The following is a 16,844-nucleotide window of genomic DNA, read 5'->3' as shown; positions in this document are numbered from 1 at the left end:
TTCCATGTCCAGTTCTAACTGTTGCTTCCTGACCTGCATACAGATTTCTCAAGAGGCAGGTCAAGTGGTCTGGTATTCCCATCTCTTGAAGAATTTTCCACAGTTTATTGTGATCCACACAGTCAAAGGCTTTGGTGTAGTCAATAAAGCAGAAATAGATGTTTTTCTGGAACTCTCTTGCTTTTTCCATGATCCAGCGGATGTTGGCAATTTGATTTCTGGTTCCTTTGCCTTTTCTAAAACCAGCTTGAACATCAGGAAGTTCACGGTTCACGTATGGCTGAAGCCTGGCTTGGAGAATTTTGAGCATTACTTTACTAGCGTGTGAGATGAGTGCGGTTATGCATCACCGTGTGTAAAATAGCTAGCCAGTGGGAATCTGCTGTGTGGCAAATGCTGGGAGCTCAGATTCAGTGCTCTGTCACAAGCTAGAGGGGTGAGATGGACTTGGAGGTGGGAAGGAGGTTCAAGAGGGAAGGAACATGTGTGTACTGGGCTGATTGATGCTGATGTAAGGCAGAAATGATCACAATATTGTAAAGCAATTATCCTCCAATTAAAAATAAATCATTTTAAAATGGCAAAAATAACGAGATTAATTTTTTTAAGTACAGAAAATCACACACACACACACACACACACAGCCCCAGACTTTTGGTCTCTAGTCCAGCATAGAAGCGTGGAAGCTGCTGCTTCAGGCCTAACAACAAGCAAAAACCTGCACAAGCTGAAAAATCAACAATTCTTGCTAGATTTGCAAAAGAGGTGAGGCCACGGGGAAAACTGCTGTCCCCGCTAGGGAGGCACAAGCAGGTGAGTCCAGAGAAGAGAGGCCCCCAGGAGCAGAAAGCCACCCAGGGCCCAGGAGGGGGAGGGAGCTCGAACAGAAGCTGGTGGAGCGCTAGGGCCTCAGTGTGGCCAGGGACGGCCCTGTGGCTCAGACAGGAAAGAATCTGCCTGCAGCACAGGAGACACGGGTTCAATCCCTGGATCAGGAAGAGCTTCTGGAGAAGGGAATGGCAGCCCACTCCACCATTCTTGCCTGGGGGACTCCCATGGACAGAGAAGCCTGGCAGGCAAGAGTCCACAGGTTCACAAAGAGTTGGACATGACTGAGCGACTCACACTCCACTCAGGGTGAGCAAGACCCTGAATTGAAGCTCCAGGGGGGCCAGTGCAAGAGGGATCCTCACCTGTCTGTGTACTTCGCCTCCAACAGCCCAAGCTGCTCTCACAAGGGAATATTGGAGGAAAAATCTCTGTGTTCTTCCAGCAGAGGAGGGGGAAAGGAATCATTGTGGAATATGCCAGAATATTCCATTCTTCACAAAGCCCTCAGGGGAAACCAGTTTAACCTAATCTATCAGATTTAATCTATCAAATTATTTAAGCTATTAGCAATAGTAGCAGTGTTAGTCATTCAGTCGTGTCTGACTATGTGACCCCACAGACTGCAGCCCGCTAGGCTCCTCTGCCCATGGGATTCTCCAGGCAAGAGTAGTGGAGTGGGCTGCCACTCCCTTCTCCAGGAGATCTTCCCGACCCAAGGATCAAACCTGAGTCTCCTGCGTTGCATGTGGATTCTTTACCATCTGAGCCACCAGGGAAGTCCAGTCAGAGCCTAACAGAGTGTTAGAGAGAAAGGAGCATTATAACACAATTTCAAACCACTCTAGATGTCCTATCCCATCTAAGGGGGAAGGGATGAGAAACATTCATGAAATTCACAGTCCAGAGGCACAGGCTCACTGTAGGACTGAGATCTGGAATGCTGCCTTACCTCCACATTCAGCTCAGTTCAGTCGCTCAGTCATGTCCGACTCTTTGCGACCCCATGAATCACAGCACGCCAAGCCTCCCTGTCCATCACTAACTCCCGGAGTTCACTCAGACTCACATCCATCGAGTCAGTGACGCCATCCAGCCATTTCATCCTCTGTCATTCCCTTCTCCTCCTGCCCCCAATCCCTCCCAGCATCAGAGTCTTTTCCAATGAGTCAACTCTTCGCATGAGGTGGCCAAAGTACTGGAGTTTCAGCTTCAGCATCATTCCTTCCAAAGAAATCCCAGGGCTGATCTCCTTCAGAATGGACTGGTTGGATCTCCTTGCAGTCCAAGGGACTCTCAAGAGTCTTCTCCAACACCACAGTTCACAAGCATCAATTCTTCAATGCTCAGCCTTCTTCACAGTCCAACTCTCACATCCATACATGACCACTGGAAAAACCATAGCCTTAACTAGATGGACCTTAGTCGGCAAAGTAATGTCTCTGCTTTTGAATATGCCATCTAGGTTGGTCATAACTCTTCTTCCAAGGAGTAAGCGTCTTTTAATTTCATGGCTGCAGTCACCATCTGCAGTGATTTTGGAGCCCCAAAAAATAAAGTCTGACACTGTTTCCACTGTTTCCCCATCTATCTCCCATGAAGTGATGGGACCAGATGCCATGATCTTCGTTTTCTGAATGTTGAGCTTTAAGCCAACTTTTTCACTTTCCACTTTCACTTTCATCAAGAGGCTTTTTAGTTCCTCTTCACTTTCTGCCATAAGGGTGGTGTAATCTGCATATCTGAGGTTATTGATATTTCTCCCAAGCTTCATTCCACCTTGTGTTTCTTCCAGTCCAGCATTTCTCATGATGTACTCTGCATATAAGTTAAATAAGCAGGGTGACAATATACAACCTTGACGTACTCCTTTTCCTATTTACTGAAGTCCTATTTCTAAAAGTTTCTTTCTTCTATCCATTATGCTGCGGCTATCAAGAAAAAATTACACTGCACACTTTAAAATTAAAAGGCAAAAGAACATAGTTTGAAGAGACAGGACAAGCATCAGAATCAGATTCTGATACAGCAAGGAGGGCAAGAATCCCTTAGAAGAAATGGAGTAGCCATCATAGTCAAGAAAAGAGCCCGAAATGCAGTACTTGGGTACAATCTCAAAAACAACAGAATGATCTCTGTTCGTTTTCAAGGCAAACGATTCAGCATCGCAATAATCCAAGTCTATGCTCCAACCACTAAATCCAAAGAAGCTGAAATTGAACAGTTCTATGAAGACCTCCAAGCCCTTCTAGAACGAACACCCAAAAAAGGTGTCCTTTTCATCATAGGGGTTTGGAATGCAAAAGTAGGAAGTCAAAAGATACCTGGAGTAACAGGTAAGGTTGGCCTTGGAGTGCAAAATGAAGCAGAGCAAAGGCTAACAGAGTTCTGACAAGAGAGCACACTGATCATATCACCCTCTTTCAGTGACATGAGAGACTAGCCTACACAGGGACATCACCAGGTGGTCAATGATGAAATCGGGTTGATTATACTCTTTGAAGCTGAAGATAGAGAAGTTCTGTACAGTCAGCAGAAACGAGACTTGGAGCTGACTGTGGCTCAGATCATGAGCTCCTTATTGCAAAATTCATGCTTAAATTGAAGAGAGTAGGGAAAACCACTAGACCATTCAACTATGATCTATCAAATCCCTTATGGTTGATTATACAGTGGAGGTGACCAATAGATTCAAGGGATTAGATCTGATAGATAGAGTGCCTGAAGAACTATGGATGGAAGTTTGTAACACTGTACAGGACACACTGACCAAAACCATCTCTAAGAAAAAGAAATGCAAGAAGGCGAAATGGTGTCTGAGGAGGCCATATGAACACCTGAGAAAAGAAGAGAAGCTAAAGGCAAAGGAGAAAGGGAAAGATACCCAACTGAATGCAGAGTTTCCAAGAACAGCAAGGAGAGATAAGGAAGCCTTCCTTAGTGATCAGTGCAAAGGAATAAAGGAAAACAATAGAGTGGGAAAGACTAGAGAGCTCTTCAAGAAAATTAGAGATACCGAGGGAACATTTCGTGCAAAGATGGGCTCGATAAAGGACAGAAACAATATGGACTTAACGGAAGAGACTGACGAAGAGGGGGCAAGAATACAGAGCTGCACAAAAAAAGGTCTTCATGACCCAGATAACCATGATGGTGTGATCACTCACCTAGAGCCAGACATCCTGCAATGTGAAGTCAAGTGGGCCTTAGGAAGCATCACTATGAACAAAGCTAGTGGAGGTGATGGAATTCAAGCTGAGCTATTTCAAATCCTGGAAGATGATGCTGTGAAAGTGCTGCGCTCAATATGCCAGCAAATTTGGAAAACTCAGCAGTGGCCACAGGACTAGTAAAGATCAGTTTTCATTCCGATGCCAATGAAAGGCAATGCCAGAGACGGTTCAAACTACGATATAATTGTGCTCATTTCACATGCTAGCAAAGTAATGCTCAAAATCCTTCAAGCTAGGCTTCAACAGTATGTGAACCAAGAACTTCCAGATGTATAAGCTAGATTTAGAAAAGGCAGAAGAACCAGACATCAAATTGCCAAAATCCACTGACTCATAGAGAGAGTAAGGGAATTCTAGAAAAACATCTATTTCTTCTTTATTGACTATGCCAAAGCCTTTGACTGTGTGGATCACAACAAACTGGAAAATTCTTCAAGAGATAGGAATACCAGACCACCCTACCTGCCTCCTGAGAAACCTACATGCAGGTCAAGAAGCAACAGTTAGAACTGAACATGGACCAATGGACTGGTTCCAAACTGGGAAAGGAGTATGTCAAGGCTGTATATTGTCACCCTGCTTATTTAACTTCTATATAGAGTACATCATGCAAAATGACAGGCTGGATAAAGCACAAGCTGGAATCAAGATTGCCAGGAGAAATATCAATAATCTCAGATATGCAGACTATTCCACTCGAATGACAGAAAGTGAAGAGGAACTAAAGAGCCTCTTGATGAAGGTGAAAGAGGAGAGTGAAAAAGTTGGCTTAGAACTCAGCATTCAAAAAACAAAGATCATGGCATCCAGTCCCAGAACTTCATGGCAAATAGATGGGGAAACAATGGAAACAGTGACAGAGTTTATTTTCTTGGGTTCCAAAATCACTGCAGGTGGTGACTGCAGCCAAGAATTTAAAAGACACTTGCTTCTTGGAAGAAGAGCTATGACAAACCTAGACAGCATAATAAAAAACAGAGACATCACTTTGCCAACAAAGGTCCATATAGTCAAAGTCATGTATGGATGTGAGAGTTGGACCATAAAGAAGGCTGAGTGCCAAAGAATTGATGCTTTTGAACTGTGGTGTTGGAGAAGACTTTTGAGAGTCCCTTGGACTGCAAGGAGATCCAACCAGTCCATCCTAAAGGAAAGTCCTGAATATTCATTGGAAGGACTGAAGCTGAAGCCAAAGCTCCAATACTTTGGCCACCAGATGCAAAGAGCTGACTCATCTGAAAAGACACTGATGCTGGGAAAGATCGAGGGCAGGATGGCATCATCAGTTCAGTGAACATGAATTTGAGCAAACTCTGGGAGCTAGTGAAAGACGGGGGAGCTTGGCCTGTTGCAGTCAGACCGAACAACAACTGGGCAGGATGACTGGAATGATGAAGACAACGATGATTGATACACTAGGGATTTAATGAGCAAAGTCGACAGCATGCAAGAACAGATGTGTGGTGTAAGCCGAGACCTGGAAATCCTGAGAAAGAACCCAAAAGAAATTCTGCATATCTAACACACTGCAGTGGAAATGCCTTGAGTGGCTTATTAGTCTACTGGACATAGATGAGGAAAAAACCTCTCGGCTTGAGAATATCTCAGTAGAAACCTCCAAAATCAAAAAGCCAAGAGAATAAAGGCTGAAAAAAAAAAAAAAAAGAACAGAATATCCGAGGAATGCAGGACAATTACAAATGCGTAGCCCATGCATAATAGGGAATTCCAGCAGGAGAAGAGAGAGAGGCAGGAGAAACATCTGAAACAATTTCCCCCAGTTAACGCCAAACACCAAATCGCAGGTCCAGGAACCTCACAGAACACCAAACAGGATAAGTGCTCCCCAAAATTACACCTAAGCATTTCATTTTCAAACTGCAGAAAAGTGGAAATAAAGAACAAAAATCATAAAAGAAGCCAGAGCGGGGGAAAAGCATGTTGTCTATAGAAGAGCAAAGGTAAGGATTACTTCCAACTCCTCAAGAATGGAGAGAAGTATTTAAAGTGCTGAGGGAAAAAACGCACAAATTCAGAATTCTGTACCCTGTGAAATTACCCTTTACAACTGAAGGAGAAATAAAGGCTTTCTCAAACAAAAACTGAGGGAATTCGTGGCTGGTAGACTTGCCTATCAAGAAATGCTCCAAGTAGTTCTGTAAAGAGAAGGAAAATAATATGGGTCAGAAACGTGGAACAGTGTAAAGAAAGGATGAGCACAGGGGAAGAAAAAGGGAAGGTAAAATAAAACCTTTCATTTTCTTTTTCTTTTACCTAACAGATAACAGTTTGTTCCAAATAATCACGCCAACAATATGTTTGATTTTATACACAAACACACATGCATGATATAGGATTATGAATATTTATGTACAAATAAAATGAGCGACTTCCCTAGCGGTCTAGTGGACTTTACCTTCCAATGCAGGAAATGCAAGTTCAACCCCTGGTCAGGAAACCACATGCCTTGTGGTCAAAAAACATAAAATGGAAACAATATTGTAACGAATGCAGTAAAGACTTTTTAAATTTTTTGACTTAAAAGCCAAAATAAAAGGAATGATGGCAAAGACACAAAGGATAGGAGGGAGAAACTAGGATTATTTTCTTATTATAAGGGATTGGTACAACCCAAGAAATGATACAGTGTTGTTTGAAATGGATTGGATTAGCTGTAAATGTATATTGCAAACTCTAGGTCAACCAACAACAACAACAACAACAAAAAAAAAACTGAAAGGATAAGAAAGGAGAAGAACTGGAACCATCTAAAATGCTCAATTAAACCACAAAAGGCATCAACAAGGATGAACCTTGAGAATGCCGTGTTAAGTGAAGTAAGTCAGACAGAGAAAGACAAATAGCGTGTGAGCTCACTTATATGTGGAATCTAAAATAGTTGAAATCATAGATACAGGATACAAGGCTGCAAGCTTTCAAGTGTAAGATGAACAAGTTCAGGGGATCTAACATACAGCTCGTGACTCACATTATCAATACTGTATTGTGGAGTGAAAGTTCTCACCACAAGGAAAAAAGGTGACTCAGTGAGGTGATGGATGTGTTAACTACCTTTATTGTGGTAATCATTTCACAATATATACTTACATCAAATCATTGTTTCATACCTTAAATTTATACAATTTCTTCTGTCAATTATACCTCAATATAGCTGGAGAAAAAAAGAGAGTAGTTACTCTAACACAAAAATCTCCAAATATCAAGTGCTTAACAGATGTTTATTTCTTACTCAAAACACACACACACATACACAAAAGGCAGAAAAAGTAGAAGCCAAAAATAGTAACAGAGAACAATGATAACAAATATAAGACAGCGGCAAATGTGGTAGACATTAATCCAACCACATTGCTGATCACTTTGAATGTCAATAGTCTAAACTCATCAATTAGAATAAAAGACAGAAGTTGGTAGAGTGGATCAAAAAACAAGAGCCAGCTACAGACTGTCTAACAGATATTCACTTTCATATAAAGGTGCCAGCAGATTAAGCGTAAATGGATGGATGGGGAATTTCCTGGTGGTCCAGCGGTTGGGACTCAGCACTGTCACAGCTGCAGCCCTGGGTACAATCCCTGGTCAGGGAAACAAGAGCTCACAAGCTTTGCAACAAAGACAAAAAAGAGTAAATGGATGTGGAGCTACCCCGGTGGCTCAGTGGTAAACAGTTCTGCCAAGGCAGGCCACACGGGTTCGATCCCTGGTCCGGGAAGACCCCACATGCCTTGGAATAACAAAGCCCATGAACCACAGCTACTGAGCCAGCCAGGGAGCCACAACCACTGAGCCCATGCACAGCAACAAGGAGGCCCGAGCACCCGGAGCCCATGCTCTGCAACAAGAGAGACCACCACAGTGAGAAGCCCGCACACAACAGCAAAGAACAGCCCCCCTCCCCCCCCCCATACAGCTAGAGCAACAGGTCATGCAGCAGCAGAGACCCAGCACAGCTAAAAGTAAAGACAGAAATCGTTCTTAAGTAAATGAATGGATAGAGCATTGCCTGATAGTCCAGTGGTTAGGATTGGGCACTTGCATTCCTGCGGCCAGGGTTCAATCCCTAGCCAGGGAACTAAGATCCCACAAGCCTCATAGCAAAGCCAAAAAAAAAAAAAAAAAAGTAAATGGATGGAAAAAAATATACCATGCTAACACTAATCAAAAGAAAGCAGGGATAGCTAATTAATTTCAGACAGAGCAGACTTCAAAGCAAAGAGTTTTATCAGGGATGAAGAAGGGTGTTGCAAAGTGATAAAGGAGTCAATTTTCCAAAAGGACATATCCTTAATGTGTGTGCACCTAACAACAGAGTATCACAATATATGTGGGAAAAACTAATAGAATTTCAAAGAGAAATAGATGAACCCCCTATCATGGTTGGAGACTCCAACTCCCCTCTATCAGAAATGGGCAGATCCAGCAGGCAGAAAATTAGTAAGGACATAGCTGAACCCAGCAACACCATCAATCAACTGGATAAAATTGACACCTATAGACGACTTCATCCAAAAAGAGCAGATTACATACTCTTCCCAAGCTCACACAGAACATTCACCATGATAGACCACTTATGGGCAGAAAACACACTTTAACGAATTTTAAAGAACAGAAAGCATACAATGTCTGCTCTCCAGACCACAATGGAATTAAGCGAGAAATCAATAATAAAAAGAAAACTGGAGAATCCTCAAACAGATGGAGATTAAGCAACACACTTCTAAATCACACATGGATAGAAAGAGAAATTGTAAGAGAAATTTTAAAATAGAGTTGACCATTGAACAACATGTGTTTGAACTCCACAGGTCACTTAAATGTGGAGTTTTTCAATAAACTCATCCTACAGTACTGTACAATCTATGGTCGGTTGAATCTATAGATGGGCAACAGCTGATACAGAAGACCAACTGCAAAGTTATATGCAGATCTCCAGCTGTGAGGGGATCAGCACTCCTAAACCCTGCATTGTTCAAAATGAGAATGAAAGCATAACTTACCGAAATGTGTAGGATACAGCAAAAGCTGTACTTTAAGGGAAATGTATAGCATTGAGTGCATATATTAGAAAAGAAGGAAGATCTAAAATCAGTCATCTAGTCTACCTCAAGGAACTGGGAAAAGACCAATTTAAAACCAAAGTAAGAAGAAGAAAATAAATAAGAATTAGAGCAGAAATCCATAAAATTGAAAATAAGAGCTCAACAGAGAAAAATCAACCAACCTGGTTTGTTGAAAAGATCAAACTTGGTTCTTTGAAAAGATCAATAAAATCAACAAGCCTCTAGGCAGGCTAACTAAAAAAGAAGACTCAAATTACTAGTACTAAAAATGAAAGTGGGAACATCACTATAAATCCCACGGACATTAAAACAAATACTATGAACTATGAATCAGGGAGTTCTATGAACAACTCTGTACCCACAAATCTGATCTCTTACATGAAAGAGATCAGTTCCTCAAAAGACACAGTCTGCCAAAACTCTCATAAGAATACACAGACAATCTTAAAAGTACTGTGTCTACTAAAGATTATTTTTCTGTGTGCTTAGTCATGTCCAACTCTGCGACCCCATGGCCTGTAGCCTGCCAGACCCCCAGCCCATGGAATTTTCCAGGCAAGAATACTGGAGTGGGTCGCCATTTCCTTCTCTAGGGGACCTTCCTAATCCAGGGATCAAACTCAGGTCTCCTAAACTGCAAGAAGATTCTTTACTACTAGTGCCACCTGGGAAGTAACAATTAATAACCTTCCAAACATAAAACACCAGACCCAGATGGGTTCACTGGTGAATTCTACCAGGCATTTAAGGAAGAAATTATACCAGTTCTCTACAATTTCTTTCAGAGGAAGCAGAGGAAATATTTCCTAACACATTCTGTGAGGCTAATACCAAAGCCAGACAAGGAAATTACCAGAAAAGAAAACTACAGATCAATATCTCTCATAAATATAGCTGCAAAAACCCTCAAAAAATATTAGCAAGCCAAACCCAACAGTGCATAAAAAGAATTGTAGACAAGCAAGTGGGATTTATTCCAGGTATGCAAGGCTGGTTCAAGATTTGAAAATCAATTAATGTAATCAATCACATCTATAGGCTAAAGAAAAATCATGATCAAATTAACAGATGCGGAAAAATTCCTTGATAAAATCCAAAATCCATCTATGATTTTTAGAAAAAAACTCAGTAAACTAGGAATCGAGAGGAAGTTCCTCAATTTGATAAAGAATATCTAAAAACCCCACAGCTAACATCATCAGTCAGTTCAGTTCAGTTCAGTCGCTCAGTCGTGTCCGACTCTTTGCGATCCCATGAATCCCAGCACGCCAGGCCTCCCTGTTCATCACCATCTCCCGGAGTTCACTCAGACTCATGTCCATCGAGTCCGTGATGCCATCCAGCCATCTCATCCTCGGTCATCCCCTTCTCCTCCTGCCCCCAATCCCTTCCAGCATCAGAGTCTTTTCCAATGAGTCAACTCTTCGCATGAGGTGGCCAAAGTACTGGAGTTTCAGCTTCATCATCATTCCCTCCAAAGAAATCCCAGGGCTGATCTCCTTCAGAATGGACTGGTTGGATCTCCTTGCAGTCCAAGGGACTCTCAAGCTAACATCATACCTAAAGGTAAGAAACTAGAAGTTTTCCACATAAGATCAAGAACAAGGCAAATAGGTTCCTTCTCATCACTGCTTTTCAACGTTGTACTGGAAGTTCTAGCTAATGTAATAAGACAAGAAAATGAAATAAAAGGTATACGGATTGGGAAGGAAGAAATAAAACTGCCTTTTTCAACATGATTGTCCAAGTGAAAAATCCAGAAGAACTGACAAAAACAAAACAAGACAAAACCAGAAAACTAGAACAAGTGATCCTGTATGTCAAGCCTGCAAGATACAGGATTAATACAGGCATTCCTCAGAGACACTGTGGGCTTGGTTGCAGACCACCAACATAAGGAAAATGCCATAATAAAGCAAGTCGCACGTTTTTGTTTTTTTTTTTTTTGATTTCTCAGTGCATATAAAAAGTTACATTTACACTGTACTGTAATCTATTGTGCACAACAGCAACATGTCTAAAAAAAAACACACAATGTACGTACCTTAATTTAGAAATTCTGTATTACTAAAAAAATGCTAACCAACATCTAAGCCTTCAGTGAGTAGTAGTAACATCAAAGATCGCCAATCACAGATCACCATAGTAAATACAATAATAATGAAATATGTTAAGAATTACCAAAAGGCAATACAGAGACACTGAGAAAATACTGTGTGAAAAATGGTGCCAACAGACTTGATCGATCCAAAGTTGCCTCAAACCTTTGATTTGGGGGAAAAAAAAATGTGTCATCTGTGAAACATGACAAATAAAAGAAAAATAAAATGAGCTGTGCTTGTGTACAAAAATCAATTGGTTTCTTATATTCCAGTAATGAACAAGTGGAATTTGAAACCAAAAGTACAAAACCATTTATATTAGCATTCCCCAAAATGAAATACTTCGGTGTGAACCTAGCAAGATATACCTAAAGACTTACATGAGGAGATCCTGATGAAAGACACTTTTTTAAGATTCTAAATAAAAGGAAAGATATTTCATAGTCATGGGTAAAAAAAACTCAATATTGTCAAGATGTCAGTTCTTCCCAACCTCATCTATAGATTAAATGCAATCCCCAAAAGTCAAAACCCCAGGAGGTCATTCTGTGAACATCAACAAAGTGATGCTAAAGTTCATGGGAGGACTTCTCTGATGGTATGGTGAATAAGAAGCCATCTGCCAGTGCAGGGGACACAGGTTCAATCCCTGCTCCTGGAAGATCCCACATGCTCCAGGGCAACGAAGCCGTGCACCACGATTACTGAGCCTCATCTCTAGGGCTCGGGCTCTCAAGCCACAACCACAGAGCCTGTGCAACAATTACTGATGCCTGCACACCTAGAGCTTGTGCTTCTCAAGAGAAGCCACCGCTATGAGGAGCCCGCCCGCCGCAAGGGAGAGTAGTCCCTGCTTACCACGACGAGAGAAAGCCTGGCAGCCATAGTTTTTTAAAAGAGGCAAAATCATAAATTAGAAATAAAGTTTACGGGAGTTCCCTGGGGGCCCAGTCGTTAGGACCCACGGCCCTGGGTTCAATCTCTGGTCAGGGAACTAAGATCCTGCAAGTCCCATGGCACAGCCAATAAACGAGCAAACAAGTAACTAAAGTTGATACGGAGAGGGGAGAGACTCAGAGTAGCCAACACAACGTTCAGGCAGAACAAAGTTAGAGAACTGGCATTACCCAAATTCAAGACATATTAAAAATCTACAGTATTCAAGACTGTGTTACTGGTGAAAGGGAAAGAACGTGAAAGCTGCCCAGCTGTATCCGACTCTTTGCAACCCCCTGGAAATTCTCCAGGATAGAATACTGGAGTGGGTAGCCTTTCCCTTCTCCAGGAGATCTTCCCAACCCAGGGACTGAACCCAGGTCTCCCACGTTGCAGGCACATTCTTTACCAGCTGACCCACCAGGGAAGCCCAAATAGATCAGTGAAACAGGACAAAGGGCCCAGAAACAGACCCTTTATGTAAATAAAGTCAGCTGACCTTTAATAATGGGACAAAGATTGTCTCTTCAACAAATGGTGCTGGAACAACTGGACCTCCACATGCAAAAAAAATGAATCTAGACACAGACTCTACACCTTCACAAAGGCTAATTCCAAATGGATCACAGACCTAAATGTAAAATGCAAAACACAAAACTCCTAGAAGCTAACGTAGGAGAACATCTGGATGACTCTGGGTTAGGTGATGACTTTTTAGACATCAAAGGCAAGATCCATCAAAGAAAAAAAAACCTGATAAACTGGACGTTACTAAAATTTTAAAGTTCTCCCCTGTCAAAGGCACTGTCAAAAGAATGAAAAGACAAGGAGAAAATATTTGCAAAAGACAGATCTGAAAACAGTTTATCCAAAATATAAAAAGAACTCTCAAAATTCAATGATAAGAAAGTAAAGAGTTGGATTAAAAAATAGGCCCAAGACCTTAACAGACACTTCAGCAAAGAAGATACACTCATGGCAAGCAAACATATGAAAAGATGGCCCACATCATATGTCATCAGGGAAATTCTAATTAAAGCAATAGTGAGATTCTGTGCATGCTCAGTTGCTAAGCTGTGTCTGACACCAGGCTCCTCTGTCCATGAAATTTTCCAGGCAAGAATACTGGAGTGGGTTGCCATTTCCTCCTCCAGGGGATCTTCTGGACCCAGGGATCAAACCCATGTCTCCTGTGTCTCCGGCCCTGGCAGGCAGATTCTTTACTACTGTGCCACCGGGGAAGCTGCTAATGAGATACCACTACAACACTTTTCAGTTCAGTTCAGTTCAGTTGCTCATTTACGTCTGACTCTTTGTGACTCCATGGACTGCAGCATGCCAGGCCTCCTTGTCCATCACCAACTCCCGGAGTTTACCCAAACTCATGTCCCTTGAGTCAGTGATGCCATCCAATCATCTCATCCTCTGTCATCCCCTTCTCCTCGCACCTTCAATCTTTCCCAACATCAGGGTCTTTTCCAGTGAGTCAGTTCTTCACATCAGGTGGCCAAAATATTGGAGTTTCAGCTTCAACATCAGTCCTTCCAATGAACACTCAGGACTGATCTCCTTTATGATGGACTGGTTGTATCTCCTTGCAGTCCAAGACTCCTTGCAGTCTCAAGAGTCTTCTCCAACACAACAGTTCAAAAGCATCAATTCTTTGGTGCTCAGCTTTCTTTATAGTCCAACTCTCACATCCATACATGACTATTGGAAAAACCAAAGCCTTGACTAGACAGATCTTTGCTGGCAAAGTAACGTCTCTCCTTTTTAATATGCTGCTAGGTTGGTCGTAACTTTCCTTCCATGGAGTAAGCGTCTTAATTTCATAGCTGCAATCACCATCTGCAGTGATTTTGGAGCCCCAAAAAATAAAGTCTGACACTGTTTCCACTGTTTCCCCATCTGTTTGCCATGAAGTGATGGGACCGGATGCCATGATCTTCGTTTTCTGAATGTTGAGCTTTAAGGCAACTTTTTCACTCTCTGCTTTCACTTTCATCAAGAGGCTCTTTAGTTCTTCTTCACTTTCTGCCATAAGGGTGGTGTCATCTACATGTTTGAGGTTATTGATATTTCTCCCGGAAATCTTGATTCCACCTTGTGTTTCTTCCAGTCCAGCGTTTCTCATGATGTACTCTGCATATAAGTTAAATAAGCAGGGTGACAATATACAGCCTTAATGTACTCCTTTTCCTATTTGGAACCCGTCTGTTGTTCCATGTCCAGTTCTAACTGTTGCTTCTTGACTTGCATACAGATTTCTCAAGAGGCAGGTCAAGTGGTCTGGTATTCCCATCTCTTGAAGAATTTTCCACAGTTTATTGTGATCCACACAGTCAAAGGCTTTGGCATAGTCAATAAAGCAGAAATAGATGTTTTTCTGGAATTCTCTTGCCTTTTCGATGATCCAGCAGATGTTGGCAATTTGATTTCTGGTTCCTCTGCCTTTTCTAAGACCAGCTTGAACATCTGGAAGTTCACAGTTCACATATTGTTGAAGCCTGGCTTGGAGAATTTTGAGCATTACTTTACTAGTGTGTGAGATGAGTACCTCACCCCTTTTAGAATGGCCCAAACCTGGAACACTGACAACATCAAATGCTGGTAAGGATGAGAAGGGACAAGAGCTCATGTTCATTGCTGCAAAGAATGCAAAATGGCCATATGATCCGAGATCACCCTCTTTTGTATTTACCCAAATGAGCTGAAAACTTACATCCACACAAAAACCTGCACTGAGGTGCTTATAGAAGCTTTATTCAAAATTGTCAAAAGTTGGAAGCAACCAAGCTGTCCTTCAGTACGTGAACAGGTAAATAAACTGTGATCCATCCAGACGATGGAATATTACTTAGCAAGAAAGAAGTGAGCTATCCAGCCATAAAAAGACATGGAGGAACTTTAAATGGATATTACTAAGTGAAAGACACCAGCCTGAAAAGGCTGCAAACTGCTTGATTCTAACCATACGCCATTCTGGGAAAGGCAACGCTATGGAAACAATAAAGAGCTCACTGGCTTCCAGAGGTTAGAAGGGAGGGAGGGGTGAGTGGGCAGAGCACAGTGGATTTTTAGGCCAGTGGAAATACTCTGAATTACACCATACTGATGGATACATGTTGTCACACATCTGTCAAATCCATGGAATGAACAGGGCTTTCCTGGTGGCTCAGACAGTAAAGCATCTGCCTGCAATACAGGAGACCCAGGTTCAATCCCTGGATTGGGAAGATCCCCTGGAGAAGGGAGTGGCTATCCACTCCAGCATTCTTGCTTGGAGGATTCCATGGACAGAGGAACCTGGTGTGCTATAGTCCATGGGGTCACAGAGGCGGACACAACTGAGCGACTATCACATGTGGAATGAACATCAAGAGTGAGCCCTGTGCTCGCTTCGGCAGCACATATACTAAAATTGGAACGATACAGAGAAGATTAGCATGGCCCCTGCGCAAGGATGACACGCAAATTCGTGAAGCGTTCCATATTTAAAAAAAAAAAAAAAAAAGAGTGAGCCCTAATGTAAACTATGGACTCTGGATAAATATGATGCTTGTGACAGTTAATTTTATGTGACAACTTGGCTAAGACAAGAACAAGAAGCTTAAGTACTTTACAAGAACCCCCTGGAAACCCCCATCGCCCTGGACTAGAACCCGGCTCCTGCCACTGGCCACATCCCACCTCTCGGCAGCCCAGGGGCCAGTGTGCTGGGCAAAGGGCATGCTTGTCCTGTATATCTGGCAACACTTCTCCCAAACATTGGGCTGCTGTCAGTTCCCTTTGGGTCCAGGGTCCGTGGACACCCAGGGTGTGACCTGTGGACCCCCAGACAAAGAAGCCAAGGCTCCGAGGTGGAATGACTCACCCCATCTCACTGCTGGGCATGGCGGCTATGCATGTGGGTTTCCTGGTTGCACGCACCTCGGCTTAAAGCTGACCCCCAGGGGACATCCCTGGCAGTCCAGTGGTTAAGACTCTGTGCTTCCAAACCAGTTCAATCCCTGATCTGGGAACTAAGATCCCATGGGCCATGAAGTGTGGCCAAAAACAAATAAATAAAAATTTTAAATAAATTTAATAAAATAAAATCTCACTTTGAAAAGGGGCTTCCCTGACAGTCCAGTAGTTAAGACTCTCAGCTCCTAATGCAGGCAGCACGGGTTTGATCCCTAGCCAGGGAACTAAGACGCCGCACACCACCCAGCTCAGCCAAAACAATTAAAAGCTGCCCCCCCACCCCCACCCAGCCTTCTCACTTGTGACCTGGGGGGTGAGGACAGCTTCCTCTTGGGCAACAGGGAGCACTGACTGAAATCATCTTTCCTCCATTCTGTTGGCATGTATTGAGCACCTACTATGTGCGAAGTGCTGGCCCTGAGGCATGGTATACGTCAGTGAACAAAACAGAGGGAAAAACTTGCCCTTATGGAATGTGCATTTCAGGGGAGGTAGAAAACAAACAACAAATCAAAAAACGTTACAGTGCCAGGTGGAGGTAAATGCTCTGAAGATAAATACAGCTACTGAAAGGAGAGGGGGTTTCCCAGGCGGCACTAGCGGTAAAGAACCCGCCTGCCAGTGAGGAGGATGCAAGAGACACGGGTTTGCTCCCTGGGTCGGGAAGATCCCCTAGAGAAGGGCACGGCTGCACACTC

General features: G+C 42.7%; 1 long non-coding RNA gene and 1 other non-coding gene across 2 annotated transcripts in view; one reads left to right on the top strand and one right to left on the bottom strand.

Moving 5' to 3' along the window:
• The window catches only part of LOC138423644 (uncharacterized), a 73,355-nt gene that overhangs the window by 17,008 nt on the left and 39,503 nt on the right, over positions 1-16,844 (bottom strand). The window lies entirely within an intron of this gene.
• Positions 15,572-15,678, top strand: LOC138424049 (U6 spliceosomal RNA). The gene has a single exon (XR_011250619.1). It is a non-coding gene; the product is annotated as a U6 spliceosomal RNA (small nuclear RNA).

This window comes from Ovis canadensis, chromosome 18 (genome assembly GCF_042477335.2).
Source record: "Ovis canadensis isolate MfBH-ARS-UI-01 breed Bighorn chromosome 18, ARS-UI_OviCan_v2, whole genome shotgun sequence".
Classification (NCBI taxonomy): Eukaryota; Metazoa; Chordata; class Mammalia; order Artiodactyla; family Bovidae; genus Ovis; species Ovis canadensis.
The sequence above is the reverse complement of the archived record's forward strand: the minus strand, read 5'-3'. Positions and strand labels throughout refer to the sequence as shown.